The sequence below is a fragment of the Lepidothrix coronata genome, unplaced genomic scaffold (genome assembly GCF_001604755.1).
Source record: "Lepidothrix coronata isolate B3197 unplaced genomic scaffold, Lepidothrix_coronata-1.0 Scaffold164, whole genome shotgun sequence".
NCBI lineage: Eukaryota > Metazoa > Chordata > Aves > Passeriformes > Pipridae > Lepidothrix > Lepidothrix coronata.
Window position 1 is genome coordinate 936,333 of NW_016690344.1, and position 16,576 is coordinate 952,908.

The following is a 16,576-nucleotide window of genomic DNA, read 5'->3' on the forward strand; positions in this document are numbered from 1 at the left end:
TTGGTAGTTTAATTTTCATTGACTCCAACAGTTTCTGAAATTTGAAAAATGAAGTAAAAACCTAAGCATATAATTGATGATACAGTATACTAAAATACCTCCTGTATTAAACATACTCCTCTGTAGCATGTGTGAACCGTAAGGATTCTTGACAGTAAATGGTGCTAGTTGTTCATTATTGTGGAGAAAGTGAGGACTTATGCTATGCGATCAATTTAATCATAGTTTTTGCTCAGTTTTCTGACTTGAGAACAGTGGGAACATTTGACTGGCATCATAAATAAGGACAAGAAATCTTGCTGAGCGTAGCAAAGGAAGGGAGATCAGGTTGGCACTGGTTTCTTTGTCATATAAGACCAATTCCTAAGGATACTGCAGGACAGCGCTGGGGGCTCAGATGAACTTGATGTTAAGATGAGGCCTGATTCCTGAGCTGGGTGTCTGAGCTACAGCCTCACTTGTTCTTCATCCTATCCTGCTCTGTGCTGATGCTGATGCCCAGTCCTGGCTTTTCCTCTTCCTGCTCCACTGCTCATCATAAGCACTTACATACACATGCTGGGAACCTTCCACATGCCTGAATAGAAGGTCTGAATTGCAAGGGGGCAATGCCAAGGTAAGAGAGACCTGGAAGACCCGAAATGCACCTGTCACTACCAGCTTCAAAGTTGGCTCTGTTATTCTTTCCACCCACCTGACACCTCATGAAAAATCCATATGTAACCCAGGGAGAATTTTCTGCTTAAATTTTGTAGACTTGCCTTCTATTATCCGATTCATATATCATTCCAAAGAGAAAACATACAATAGAAAGATGTATTTATCAGAATCAGAGTAAAAGTGTATTTTTGAAATCCCTCAATCTGCAGAGATAATAAAACCACTAAACAAGTCTTACAGGATTTTGAAATGTCAAGAAAATACGTACACCTATGTCCAAGATAATAATTACAATGTTTTTGAAATTTCTGTTCCCCTGTCTTATTGTCCTAAACATCCACCCTCCATCTCTTTATCCAGCATAATGAATTTAATGCTGTTACACACACAACCAGTTTGTGAAGACTATACTTATTGCAAAGTCTGAGTGCATTTATTTAATTTATTTATTTTTATAGTAAAAATAGTTACAAAGTTTTTTGTAATAAAGAATGTGTCTTTTGGTGATTCACAGCTAAGTTTCTAAAAATCTTGATTCAGGAAAGCATTCTCACTCAAAATATCTGCAAATTCCTATCTTTATGTATACCGTACAGCCCTACTGAAATTAAGCACATGCTTATGTTCCACTAGATGCTTTCCTATTTCAGATGTCATTGTCTCAAGTTCCAGATCCTGCCCTTTTACTTTAATGGCACAGAACATGTCTGATCTCAGGTGTTACTAAAGCTAACAGTCTCTAGTACCTAAGACAATTTTTACATGCTAGGCTACTCAGCCTCTTTCTAAGCAAGGTGAAGAAATTACTCTAATACAAAATGAAAAATCTCATTTTGAAATCTTCCACACAAAAACTATTGAACTAATGGAATTTTCATTTTGGCCCTACTCTCTGGCAGACTTGATGGAGAAAAGCTCTTGGTGACCTTCACGCAGGAACCAGGCCCTGCCTGAGTAGTGTACGCTGCAGCATCAGAAACTTGAGTTCTTTTCATTACTGAATATAAATCTCAGGGAGGCTTGAAGTTTCAAATTTCAATTATTTTAGAACTAATAAGTTTAGTGTTTCAGGTAGAATAGGAAAACTGTGAGGTTCTTTTTAATTTTTATATATATCAGAGAGGATTAAATTTCAAAACATTATCTACTTTCTATTTCGACTTTACCCAAACCTTCTGAGTAACACATATACTTACTAAATAAGCTTTTTACTCTGAACCAAAGCATTAGCAGGGGAGGATTCTCATTATAGTCATAAACGTAACAGAGTTTTTAGCTCAGCCTATAATAAATACCTATATTTAAAAATGACCATTTATTTTCTGCTTGATATACTTCACATAGTAAATACACATATTATTGATAACTTATATATTTATCATAAGGAATAATAAGCTATTTATATAACAGCAAAGAACTGCAAAAATTTTTGTACATGAAGACAAATAACTTCTGGAGTTAGTAACAAAGGGAGGGCATAAACTGTAATGCTAGAAGTCACAATTAAATGTATTTAACAGGCATTTACATTAAAGTTTGTAAAGATGTTAAAATGTCTAAACTGAGTTCCTAACACAAAATACTTGCTGAGAGCTCTATTTTAACATAAACCATTTTTGTTCTTTCCTATCGTTCCACTCCAATCCATAAAGATTGCAAAACATAAAATTGGCGAGATAGCCCCTGATCCCTAACTTCTGCCACTGACTTTGAAGGACAATATCAGGTTAATATTTATGATCATTGTTTTGCTGTATTGTCACTCCATGCAAGATGGCTTTGTTTTTCAATTCTGGATAAAAGGAAGACAACATAGGTGATATCAGCCAAAGGATATTAATATTAGTAGTAATAAGATCCATTAAAAAGAATGCAATTTCTCTAATGAAAGCAAAAAATGTCATCATTATTTCTGTGCAGATATATTGTCCAAGAATTATTCTCTTTTACTAAAATAAGGTCATATCACATGTCACATAAGGGAACACAGACTATAATCTGTCCCAAAACCTGTAAACTACTCCAACAGCTGCCAACAGGTGCTTTGCGAGTGGAGCTGCAGTCGAGTGTTTCAGTGCTGGCAGGGGGCATAGTCTACGAGTTTTTCCCTTTCCAACCACCCTCCTTTTCCAAACTCTCCTTTTCCAACCTTATCCCACCTCCCCGCTCCCTTTCCGTTTTTGATCTTCTATTCCATCTTGTTTTGGCAGATAGAGCCTACAGCAGGGGGCCAACCATGGGGCCAAGGGTTGTTCACCCTATTCTGTTTTTGCAGCATTAATGACCATTTTGGGAGAAAACCGTACAGTGCCAGATTTTGGATCCATTTTCTTGGTCCTCATAGGATAATTTTTAATTTGGGAATTTTTCCAGTAACTGAATCAGATGAATTCCAAGGTCCTTGGCAAGAACTCTGTTTTGATAACTTCGGGATTCTATTGGTTATCGGGCTTTCTCAGTCTTTCCTTTGTCTCATCATACAATTACACACTAGGTTTTAAATGATGTATAGTTACTTGATTTCACCAGATAGAATTCTTCAAAAGATGCTGGGATTATGACACAGCTCTCTGAAGAGCACCAAAGGAGTGCATACTGTTCAAGACACTAATGGAACAGCTACAAACACAAGCTACATTTTTCCATCTAGTATAGTAGTCATGCAAATCATTACAACATCCTGCTTGATAGCCTGCCCAGAAAGTGTGGTGGCCATACTAAATTACAAGCACTCTGAGATGTGCTCAATAAAATAAAATATATTGCTCTTTCTTCAGCTAATGTTCATCAGCTTTGTGACAAATTCAATTAGCACTATGAAAATCTAATTTACTAAACAGCTCTATCAGGGTGCAATATATTTTAACTCGTTACTCTGGAAAGACTACTGTTTATAAACCTCATTTTCATGACAAAGTAGCTAACACAGCTACAGATACATTGTCCAAAAAAATACTCTAATCATCCCATTGGGTCTCCTTGGTGATGTCACATGCGAACTAACCCAGAGTGATTTATGATGGCCTAATTATGTTTAAAACAACTCAGATCCAACTAGCTGAACAAGAGCCCAAAGGAAATATAGGAAAGAACAATTACTGGGTCAGTCCAACATTTGTTGTCTTCTGGGTGGGAAAACATTCCCTGTGAAAACTGGATACTAACCATAAAGCAAGACATAATCAAAATCTCTGTGTTGAAGAAATAACCAGCTGTCATAATTAACATACTTTAAGTGTACACAAGTGAAATATCAACAACCAAGAAGGGAGTCCAGAATTCTATTATGTAAAACATTCTGCTCAGTAACTGAGTCTATGGAGGGAATAAAATGACAGAAAATATTGACCTCCAAACCGACCTTCCTCAGTAAAGCATTCTCCCTTTCCCAAATAATATCCTCTGCTTTTAAACTGTTTCCCATTATGGATTACATTACGTTTCCTGCTACAAGATTCACACATAAAATTTCAAACTGGCTATCTCTTACATCTCTTCACACACCTCTTCAACACAAACATTTTGGTGACTTGTGGGCATTTTGAGTTACTTTTTTCTTTGTTTCTCTATTCCATCAAACATACAAATCCTATATCAATAATCATATATGGCTTGAGAATGACTGTTTAGAATGTGCTGTAATTATTTATCTAGCAAAACATGAAAGTCGAGACTTTGTAGCACAGGATTATAGCTCTCCTCATTTCCACCAGTGTTTCCATACTTCATCTCTTCACTGAATAGGGAGAAAAAGAATGAAAACAGTTCTTCCAAAATAGCACAGATAAAAATAGAACCATTATGCCTGTGGTCTTCTTTAGGAGACAAAGTCTTTTCTTCAGCATTTCATCGATCCTCAAAGCTACGAACTGAAAAGTGTGAAGTGCCTGTGATACATACTGATTTGTCTTGCAAAGAAACCTGAGTAGCTCACCCTCTACATGTTTTCTGCATAATACACCATGAACACAGATTCAAGAGATGTAGAGCATGATCCATGTGTTAGTTCAGACAACCCCCTACAGCGTACAAGTCATTATGCACCCTCCTCCCCTTGTGTTACTCATTTCCCTGGAATAACACAGTCACTGGAGAAACACAACAGACAGGAGACTGGCCATAGAAAATGTGGTAATAAACACATCAGGCACTGCATATTGTATAGCTGGAACAGTTTATATTTATTTTGGCTTTTACATAGATACAGTTACAATGTAAGAAATGATCATAAATATTTTATGCGTACTATGAATTTCCTTCTGAGAATATATGTCTCACAGAAAGAATCTTGTGTTGATTTTTGTATCCTAATAAAAACAATGACAAATTCCTCTTAAATATGCTTTTCTGTTGGCTAAAACACTCCATTTGACAAGATGAAGCATGGAATCTCTTCCTGATTGTAACAGCACTATTTGAAAAAGAATCAATTCCTGAGAAAAAGCATCCCTGGAAAAAAGCATCCCTGTGGTCAATTCTACACAGGCTCATTTCTATTACCTGGCTGTCTGACTCATCTTCACAGACACATAAAGTTTTTATCCATTCTGTAAGAGTACATCTCCCTCAGAAAACTCCACAAAATGCTAGGTTCACTCTTATATGTGTGGTAGCCAAGGCTCACTCCTTTCCTAGGGAGGCAGTCACGTATTGTGCCCTCCTCAATTGAAGTACATGCCAACGAGGCTCCAAGGAAAACTATACAGCAGTATGTATAGACTGTGCTGGAAAAGATCAACCTGTTAGCCTTCACTTAAGAAAGTGACACTTATTTTAACTGTTGCCCAGGATTCTATTTAGTGATGTGATATGGGATTAACTAATGGTACCCTGGAGCTGCTCACAAACACTAATTAACATTTTAGGTAATGAGCCAAATCAATGCTTTCCTTAGAAAATGTGGAGAAATGGAAAGTTACTACAAGAAGTACTCCATAATAGAAATGCTGCATTCATGAGTCATTCTCCCTTAGAGACCTTGTCTACACAGAGAAAATATACTAGAAAACATGTTAATTAAACAAGTTGTTGAATATGATTTTTCCCTTGGTGTGGACAAGGATGTCTGTGTTTAAAAATGTGTTAGCTGATCACAGGAGGATCCCAGGAGAAGCTGTCGGTTTACTCTTGCATTTTAGAAGAAGTCTTTTGTCTACAGGAGGAGCTTTGTCATGATCAATATCTTGTTACGTAACAGATGCAACCTGCCAGTGTAACATTGCTATCTGGAAGTGGAGGAAAAGCAGGGTTGGGAACTGTGATTACCTGGCTTTTAAAAAAACCCCCACCCAAGACATCAGTAGCTGAAGGAAATTTCCAACATTTGGTCTACAGCATTTGTGTTGAAAGTGGTCAGTGTTCTTGGAGTAATCTCTATGAAAGCAATTCAGTCTGTGTTGAAATAATAATGGCTCCTAGGTTACATGGCATAGGAAATGAGCATTTTAATCCTCAAGGTTTCAAGTAAAGGTTACTCAAGTGCAAGAGAATCACATCCTAGATGTGTAAAAGACAGGAGCTGGAAATGAGTGTTTCAGGCAGAATGTTGTCTAGATCGCTGTTGCTCAGCTGTAAACCCCCTTTGGTTTCCAAGTCCTAATCCACAGACCCAGCTGGAAATGTGCTCCTGTTCAAGGCTCACATCAGACAGATCAAAACTCTCATCTTTGGTGCTCACAATGCTTACCTAGAATCTGCTGGATTTCACTGTTCCCTGCCCAGCTAAAGAAAGCACTATTATTGCCAGACGAGAAACGGTTCAGTTCTACTGCCAATATAAGAGAAGTGTAATTGTAGTCATTATTTTTGCTGAGCTTGAAAATAGGGTGACAACAGTTGAGAGAATAAAGACAGAAAATTGTATGGAGCTTTTTAAATAGTCATGTTATGAATACAGGATGATATGACAAGATAGTCATGCTGTGATACAAGATTTAAGTTGTGATTTATACCTGGGCACACATGCATAAATCTTTACAGGCTTTGGAAGGGTAAATTTCACCTTGCAATAATACATGCATATACAAGTACTGAGAGGTTACTACAGTAATAATAAAGCAATATTTGCCATTCAGCATTTGTCAATAAGGAACATATTGTGAAGCTGTCTTGATGCCTCAGGTACTTTGTTGGAAAAATAAAAAACCAGAGGTTAAAAAAACTGTGATTATTCTTATATTTTAGTTCCTTTTTAAAACTTATTTTTATTGGATCTTTAAATTGAAGAGAAATGGTCCTATTGTATTTCCCTTTCATAGTAGTTCTACCATAGTATGGACTTTTTTTTCAGTCTAACACACAGCCAAGCTGATACATGTTGATTCCATGTAAGCAGACCAAGTGTAAATATACCCATCAAAACCATGGCTCTTCGATCAACAATGTGTATCTAACTTACACTTAGCAGAATTCTGTAAAAATTTGTCAATGTATTTCTTTCCCCTGGGTAAAAATATCTAGCTTTAATGTTTTAAGTATATATGCAAACTATTCTAAATTTATCACAAATTTATTCATTGTTTGTTTTCCACAATGTTTAAGGCACAATCATTCAAATCAGGACATTATGTTCATGCTACCAGCAATAACCACATCTTTATACTTACTGTTGCCTAGAATACAGCTTTACAAATCTTTTAACATGCTTCACTTACACTACTCAATGTTCATTTATGTTCTCCAAGTATTGTTTACTGAGTAAAACCAAAGCCCATCTTCCAGCTTGATTTGATTTTTTATTTGCCTCTTACTTTAAAATGAAAAAAATTGGTTTTTTTCACAGACTTACCAACTTGATTAACCTGCTTGACTGCAGAAATACTTATATATATGCCATTAGACAAATCTATGACAATTTGGAGGATTAAGTTAGTTTTAAATTACATTTAGTTAAATACATCTATAATAAGACTAGAAGGAAATGTCAAGTCACCCAGCAAAAATCAGTGCCTAGTCACAAAGGATCTTCTAGAGCTAGATCTTTTTGCAATAAAGGTTCTTCCAGACTCCAGTAGCATACACTGCTTTCACAGGCATGTAATTCCAACTGCATTACTCACATAAAGCCTTTTTGAGGTAAAATGCTATGTAGAAAGGTTCTGTGTATGGTAATACATATGAAATTTGCACTCATGGCATAGTCAAAAAGACAGTTTTAAAATTCCAGACTTTTCATACCTTTACCTGTGTACCACACCTTTACACAGCATCTTAAAATACCAAAGCTGTTCCAGTGAGGCTGAATAACATGAAGAGTTTGAGTATGCAGCCAAACCATGTAACATTTAGGTACTGACAAAAAAGGTAATGGAGCAAAACACAGCACACAACATTAAAAAAAAAAGCAAGTATTTTCTCCAAGTTCTTAAATGTTATTGAGGAAATATGTCATGCATCTCCAGAATTTACCATTTAGAATGTTACAGGAATTTGCTTCACTTTAATTTCCACTTCAATTCTTATTTAAAAAAATAGCAATAAAAACATTAGGATATAACAAATATTTCTGGGCAAAGTCACTTTTTCCAAAATGACTAGCAATAAAGAGTTGTTTATATAGTTAACTGATTTTTTTTTCTTTAATTAGTCTTTCTGATGTTGTATTGGCATTAAAACTTTGAATTATAAAATAAACACTTGCAATTTACAAACTTCAGTATCAGAGTCTCTAGACACAAGTGAAAGGCTATATATTGTGCAAATTCTCCATAAATTTTTCAGCAAGGATTACAGGCTATTATGTCACTCACATATGACATATTTTTTCCTTGATGTGTGTCTGAAATGGAGGTTTTTTAAACTATGATTGAAGGGACCACTGAGGTCAGCACTGGGTTACATGATGTTTGTGTCACTACAGCTTCAGATATTTCAATGCATATTGAATCAATATTCTTGCAACAAAAACGTGTAACTGATATTTTCGTTGCTGTCATAGTAAAATGCTTCTCAGTAAACTTGTTTTCATAAGAAGTTTGCTTATTCATATGTCCCAGAGCTGTTGTAATCTTCATTGCTAATGCTGATCTAAGAGCAGGGACATTATTCTATTTCTTGACACATTTAAAGTTCTCTAATGAATAAAGCAAACAGCTTATGGCTGCTTGGACTGTCACTCGATTGCCCTGGAGGGCTTTAATGTCTTTAAAATAGGCCTCCTAGTTTGTATTTAACTACCTTGTCCACAGAGGTCTGAGGGATAGAGCAGATCAAAGATGTGCTGGCAACATAAAAAGCAGCTGTCCTTCATTTACCTTTAATTAGCTACATCTGACCAGATTCTTTATGGCCTCTTTGTCACACACTCAACAGTCTGTAAGCCTTCTGACCTGTCCTTAAGGGCTGTACCCTTACAAAAGTTTCAACAAAATGCAAATTAAAAATATGAGATACAGAACTTTGAAAAAATGTTTGGTCTCACTATTTTGGATTTGTCTGCAAAAGCTACGAATTGTTCAGTGTTTGGAGTGTCAAAATGGAATGGTTCCTGAGATTACATTTAGTTATATATGGTTCTCTGTGTACAACTCAACATTGCAATGAGTAAATATCACACAATAAGGAATCTTAAAGAAAACTGAAAGGCAAGCAAGTACATCTTTGGCTAGGACAATATGCTGCTCTTCCAGGAGCTGTGACACTCATTGTAAAGAAAGTCATGTACCTGCCCTCCCCCTACCCTTTTTCACAGAGATGCCATCAGTTAAGAGATCTGTCTACTTATCACAGAATGCACATCAATATCCAGTAGGATTTTGACTAAGGGGAAAGTTCTGTCATTGCTCCAGCATCAATAAGCAGTTCTTGTACATTATAGGCCTGTAGTCAAGATGGACTAAATGCCTGTATCATCAAACTAAGGTCTTTATGGAATAAAAAAGCCTGTTTGACACAGCAGCTAGGGTGTATGCTAAATGACTCAAGGTATTGGTACTTCATCACACAGGGCATTATATTAACCCACTGGTTAGTTAACCCACTGGAGATGGACAGAGAGCACCTCTTTAAATTACCTGGATTTTGGGTTAGGACCCTTCACAAAAGATTAGCCAACAACAAAAGAATACACAAAAGATATACACAGAGTAGAAAGGTTTCAAAAGCTGATTCTGTAGCCTAAGCTGTCCCTTGATATTTTTCTCTATATGTAAAAGAAATTTATATCCTTCGTATTTTTTTTTCCAAAATTCCAACTTTTTAGTCTTCCCTAAGAAAATTATAATTAATCACATCTCCAAACACGTTAGCACACCTTCAAAGGCAGTTGTGGTGAGGTACATAAAAAACCAAATAGCCTGCCTTAATAAATGTACAGTAGCTAGCAAGCAGGTGTGGCTAGAAGCCAAACCTTATTCTTCAAGAAAAGTCTCTATTAAGAGCAGTATGCAGAAGTAACTTTATTCCAGACTATGAACCTTGAGGGATTACTGTTACACCTCAACTTTCACAAAGTTCTCTTCTAGAATTGTACATAGTACTTGGCCCACTGTATAGCTGACAGCTAGACTTACTCATAATATATTACAAAGCCATGCATTTTTTTGTCTTTCATTTAAGAGATTTGATTTAAAACAGGAGTCAAATATACTTCTATATATAACTAAAAGAGAAACATGTGAAAATAAAATAAAATTAAGGGGACTTAAAAACATATTAAACATGATTACTTCTGTCACATAGTTCCCAAAGTTAAGAATAATTGAATAGTTATTAATGAGATATGAATTTTTTCTATCTTTTGTACCATCAATATAAATGCATATTGAAGTATGTAGATGTATGAATAATGAAATGGCAGCACCAGTTTCAGCTCAGGAGAAGAAAGCAAATAGAAATATGCACAGGAATGCTGAATGTGTAACAGTGATAATGGTAATTTTCTATGCATTACTCCATGTTACACTGAAAACACATCATCTTTGCCTGGGACACTCCAGGGATCCAAAAACTGTCAAAAAAAAGCTTGCCCAAAGACAAACCTAACTGCAGAAATGGGAATGTTCCTAAAATATTACCATTAAAAAGCACTAAAATAATGTAGTTTAAAACCTTATTTTTCTTCCAAATGAATGAACGTAAATAATTCCCCTGGGTAAAAATAACTAAATTGCTAAAAAAACCACAAAATTTTGTTAAAAATATACATGCAAGACGTGGAACAACTACTGTTTTAGACCCTTATAGAAGTCTGCTTTGGAACAGCTGCTGAACTGAACAATGCTGCAAACAAGCAAGAGTGCACAAAATGTACTGTGAAGTCTTTTACTCTGAGGGGAACCATGCAGGCACAAGGTGAACAGCTCTTCTAGGGTGAGGTCTCACTTATTTTCCTTACTAAATATCAGTGGCTTAAATTTCCTGCTTGTAGGAGCAGAAACATTTCAGAACTATCAAAGGAGAGTAATTCCTGTTTGCAAATTTTCTTTTGTTCGAGATCTATGAATAATATTTTAGACAAAATATAACCCAAAATAAAGTGTATATGCTGTAAAAAACTACTTGTGACTATAAACATATGTTTCAAATCAGTTATTTTCCCCCATATATAGTATATGGAAATACATGAAACTTGGCAAAAATAATAGCCAGGGAAAGCTCAGTATTGGATGGCCATCGCTCGGAGAATGAGACAACTGATCACAAAAAAAGCAAAAATTTCAGAATTAGCTTGTAATGACATGAAAGTTTGAACAATTGCTGTACCATAACATATCAAATTGTGTTCATTTTAGTTTTGTAAAGTGGCTTCCTACCACTTTCTTTGCTAATCTCTACTTGAATGACTTTTCTGAAAAAGTTTTGGTTCCCATCGAGAAAGCTGAACAGCTTTTTCCACTAGTTGCTGCAATGTAAACTGAGCAATTCCTGAGTTCTCATTGGCTGTGAAACAACTCCATGGCTGATAAGATTTTATAAAATTTTTATGACAACCTAAACTATCTTTAGTTTCTTACCTAGTGAAAACATATTTATAATATAATCCAAAAGTGTAGATAAACTAATGTTGTATAAATGTTCTAGGTCCATTCCAGATGTCTACCAAAAATTTCCTTAAAACAGGTTCTTTTTACCGTTTAACAATCAACACTACTTAAAAGCAAAAGTAAGATAATGGTTTTTTCCCATTTCAGCAGCTATAATTTAGATTAAAAGTACATTTTCTTCATTCCTCTTAATGTTTAATGTTAAAGTTTAAATGTAATTGAATTTTTCCACTTTACTGGGGAAAACAGTGACAAAAATATGAAGTATAACTATATCAAAGCCATTTTCACAACAGAGATCTTTAATCTCTTACAGACCTAAAATCAGCTATTTCACAAATACGGCTCCTCCTAATAAATACTTAACCTATTTTTTTTTAAAAAAGCAAACATTATGGATGCAGAAGTTTAGATTTTCATCCATTGTTTGAATATTCCTGAGATTTTCAAATATATTTTTGTTGGGGTTTTGCCTGTTCCAGTAGTTATAACATTACACATTGACAATACTGTTAAAATTAGGTTGATCTAGTCTAATTTTAAGATTTATGTTCTTGTTAAAAATTTTGTACTTATTTGCAGGCAGTGCTGAGCAATTTCATTTTACTTTACACAGGTAACTAAAAATTGAATATTTTTCAGTACAGGATAAAAACCAACTCATTTGGATTTGTTGCTGTCCAAAATTTCCACCGAAGTTGTAATTCTTTTTTTCTATAATAGAGAGAGGATCAAACTCCAAAAGGTATCTCAAGAAGAATATATTCAAGCTTCACGTATCAAAGCAAAGTAGTATGGCAGTAAGCGTAGTTCTGCAAAGAGATCAGAAATTTGTATCTTTCTTTTTCTTCTCCAATATCCCAGTAGTATTAATAATCCTTACTACAGGATTACAATACCAAAATTCATCCTAATTACAAAATAAGGCTTAAAACAACTGCTTTGTTTGAAAAGATATTCAGGACTGAATATGTTGCTTATTAAGATGGAAGCACTTTCCTAACATTTCAGAGAAGTCTGCTTTATATACTACAAAGAACTAGATTCAAGGAACTAAGTGGACTAAAACAAAATGACTGATTATCAAGTATCTGTGGATAGAATAAAAAAATGTAAAATATTTTCTTGAATGTGACTGGTATACACAATGCTGTCAAATATTCTAAGGTATTCTACTATGTGCTTTTTGTTGAACTCTATGTTGTGGCAACAGGTGATGACAGCACCACTATTTTGTGTTAGTTTAGCAGTCACTGGTCTTCCCAGTATTTTTCACCACTCCCATTTTCTGGCAGTATATCATGGCAAAGATTCAAGAGAAATCCACTATGAAGCTGTTTGTTAACTGGGAAATGTCAACATGCAAAGCCACGTCTAGAATTAACCTGTCTTTAACATTTTCAGGCACCCACACCCCCTCTTCTTTCAAAAACTTAATTCCATCAGGAGCTTGCCAGAACTAAAGAAACAAAGAAAAACAAACAAACAAACAAAAAACACCAAAGAAGAAGGGAAAAAGGTGTAGCCATATTTAACACAAAGATAGAGCAATAATCCTCCAACAGAGGCATGAAGGCTGGTAACACTGAACTTGCCAAGAGACAAATGTCTTAAAAATATAAATACCACGAGCTAAGAAGGAATCATTTTCCACCAGAAGTATGAGGATTTACCACCAACAACTGTAATTATAGAAATTTTCAACTTATTTCTCTGGGAAAATATCTGATTTTTATTGGTCATTAACTATGTATGTCACTGAATTCTTAAGTATCCTTTCTCAGAGAAGACACATTTTCTCCATTAAGGGGTTTAAAATGAGACTTTTTTTTTTTTGAGAACAAAATGAACCCACAAAACAAGTGAGGATTCTATAATCCCCTTGTTTATTTCTTTAATACAAGCTCTAATCACTGACAGGTGGTCAGTTATACGTCAAGTAAAAAGGGATAACTGTAAGTATCAATGTAGGTACAGTATTTTTAGAGGGTGTCTGTCACCTGTAAAGAATGCCTCTGCCATGGTTCAGTGGGCCACACTATTGTTGATGCTAATACAGAAGCTCTATATCCCTTAGTTATGTCCATGCTTCCCCTGCAAAAATATGTGTATGAGAGTAAAGTAGTGTGATGCAATCAGCAACTGAAAAGTATTCTCGAGGTCCAAGTTTCTAGCATCTAAATAGTGGATAACCTGAAATGTGTACTGCAAAGTCAATTCTCCATTGTTCAAATCTCTCCTCTTTACATCATCTTGAGCTAAAGAGTACAATCTGTTCTCGTCTCAGAATAACAGAGAAAAAAACCTAACAGGAAAATGAGAGTTTCCGTATAGTGACAAGTCAAGTATTGTCCTCTTCACAAGCTGTGAAAGTTAAGAACAAGCAGACCTGCAAAATCCACCCTGTCAGGATCAGGACCAGCTTCAGTGTTTGCAAAAGGTAAATGCTGACATATGGTTCTTCTACATTATGACATGAAAGAAACAAAAATTTCCTGCAAAGTTCCTAAAGGCATAGCATTTGTATTTTACATTATTATTAGAGGACTGTGACTAAAAGACTCAACTCATCCATTTAATTCCCTTTTGCTACTTTGTTATGTCTATATTTGGAATTAATTTAACACAACAGAAAAGAGTGACAAGATCAAGAAATTGCTGTTAAGGCCCTGAAACAGCTACATTACATGCACCGTTACTTAAAACCAGCTTTTGTCTTATCTGGTTTGGACTCCTGTTCCTTGTTAGGTTTTGGAGAATGCTTGGTGAGCTGACATTGGAGCACACAGCTTTGGTTCACTGAAAAGGTAGGGAAAAGGGGGTTTTGCAAAACAGAAAAAAATAAGTTTGTTTGTTTATTCTCCCATACTGACAGAGAATAGAGCCTACTCTGCTTTAGAGCTAATTCTGTGGTCAGTCTTCATGTGATATCAAAAAAAGTCACAATATAGCATATATATACAATATGAAGTACTATGCAGCCCATCTGCTGTTGCATCACACCGTTGGCAATAGGACAGCACCATGGATTCAGCATGGGCCTCTGAGACTAATGTCTGACTACAGCATAGTTCCAAAATGGAGTGGTGTTCTGCAGTGTCAGGAAGCCACTGTTATCATCTGTTTCTGAAATATGTCTCAGAGTTTCCTGTTTTCACAGTTCTCTGCAACTTCTGGCACTCAACCACACATGGTGTTGGCAGTATGTAGATTTAGAAGTCCAAAGACTGGCCACCCTTTACATGGAATGGGGGAAGGAAAAGCTATTTATCAGCTAATAATCAACTAAATTATTTAGTAAAAGGGTGTAATAGGAGGAAGGCATGGGAAAACTCTGGGATTTGAAGAAAGAAAATGGAATTCAGTAATATCAAATAGTGTTTGCATACGGAATCTCACAGAAGGTCTTACGCAGAAAGCAACTGCGCAGATTTGGTCAAAAGGCACATGCCAAACTGAATGTAGTGAACTGAAACAAACATCAACCCTTAGAGACTCCCAGCTGAAGAGGGACTCCAAGTGTCCACAATCAGCTATGTGGAAACTGGAAGCTTTCTACTGATGAAGACAATATCAGGGCAGCATCTCAGAAACCACTTTAAACAGACTTTTGTTCATTGACTGTCCTTCAGCACAGGTGTGCAACTGCAACAGTGAACATTTAGTCTCTAACACAGAGCATTCTTACTGCAGCTACTTGTGACAACTATTATGATATAAATTTTAATGTGTTATGCTCTTTTCTCAAACATGTGCCTTTGTGCATCACTACACCAGTTATTTTTGTTTTGCATGAAATCATGGCATAATTTAGTTTGGTAGGGATGTCCAGAGGTCTTTTAGTCTGACATTAGAAAATCCTGGTCTGCTTCACTCAGTTTGGTGCTATCCACAAACTTGCTGAGAACAGCCTCCATCCCATCATCTGGTATGAACACTACTGTTCCCAGTGTCAATCCTGGAGCAATATCACTGGTTACTGGCTGCCATCTGGACTTTGCATCACTGATCACACCTCCTAAAGCCCAGCAGTCCAGTCAATTTTCCACCTACATTAATGACCACTGATCCAGTTCATAATCACCAACATTGTGACAAACTAGTCTACAGGAGACTATGTTAAACGTCTTACTAAAGTCAAGATAAACAACATCGACTGTCCTCCTCTTGTATACTGAGCAAGGCACCTCATTAATACATGATTAATTAATGTAAAAATTTTGAGACCAGGACTTAGACAAGTGTTATGTAAACTACTTTGAGAACAGACACAATCCTGTTACTAGTGGGAATGGTCTTTCAGTGGCTTAAATAAAATCATGTCTTTAATATGTTTGCTATTAGTCTTATTTTATTTGTGATATTGGTTCTAAAGTTAGATAATACTTTAAGCACTCATTAAAATAAACTAAGACTCATTTAGTGAAATGTAATTAATGTATTTGTGGGATACATAGGCTCTTTGACTTTTCTCTACCTTAGTGTCATAAATTGCAGAAAAAAGCTTTTAACAGCCTCACTATAACAGAGGAAATCTTACATTTTAATTAGGGCAAGCACATAATTTAAAGCTATGAGTTCTGTTTGGTTTTAGATCCCAAATCCCTCTTTTCATTGTATGCAATATATATTCAGCATTTTTCAGCCTTCACTTTTGTCTGCATGTGGCATGACAGATCCAGATAAAGAGAAACATCAAGTTACAAAATGTTAAAATCCTGTGATACTTGAAAAAACGAGAAATGACAGTTGAAAATGCAGACATTAGCAGGTACAGAGAACACTCAGTTTCTTATATATAATTTTTTTGATATTCCCTATATTCCACACTCAGAGCTCAACGCTGCAGATACTGTAAGTAAGTAACCCAGTCTAGTGAAAGGTGTCCCCGCCCATGGCATGGGGGTTGGAAATAGCTGATCTTCCAACCCAAG

General features: G+C 35.7%; 1 protein-coding gene across 5 annotated transcripts in view; it reads right to left on the reverse strand.

Annotated features, from left to right (window-relative positions):
* SLC25A21 (solute carrier family 25 member 21) overlaps positions 1-16,576 on the reverse strand; it is a 253,590-nt gene that overhangs the window by 113,041 nt on the left and 123,973 nt on the right. The window lies entirely within an intron of this gene.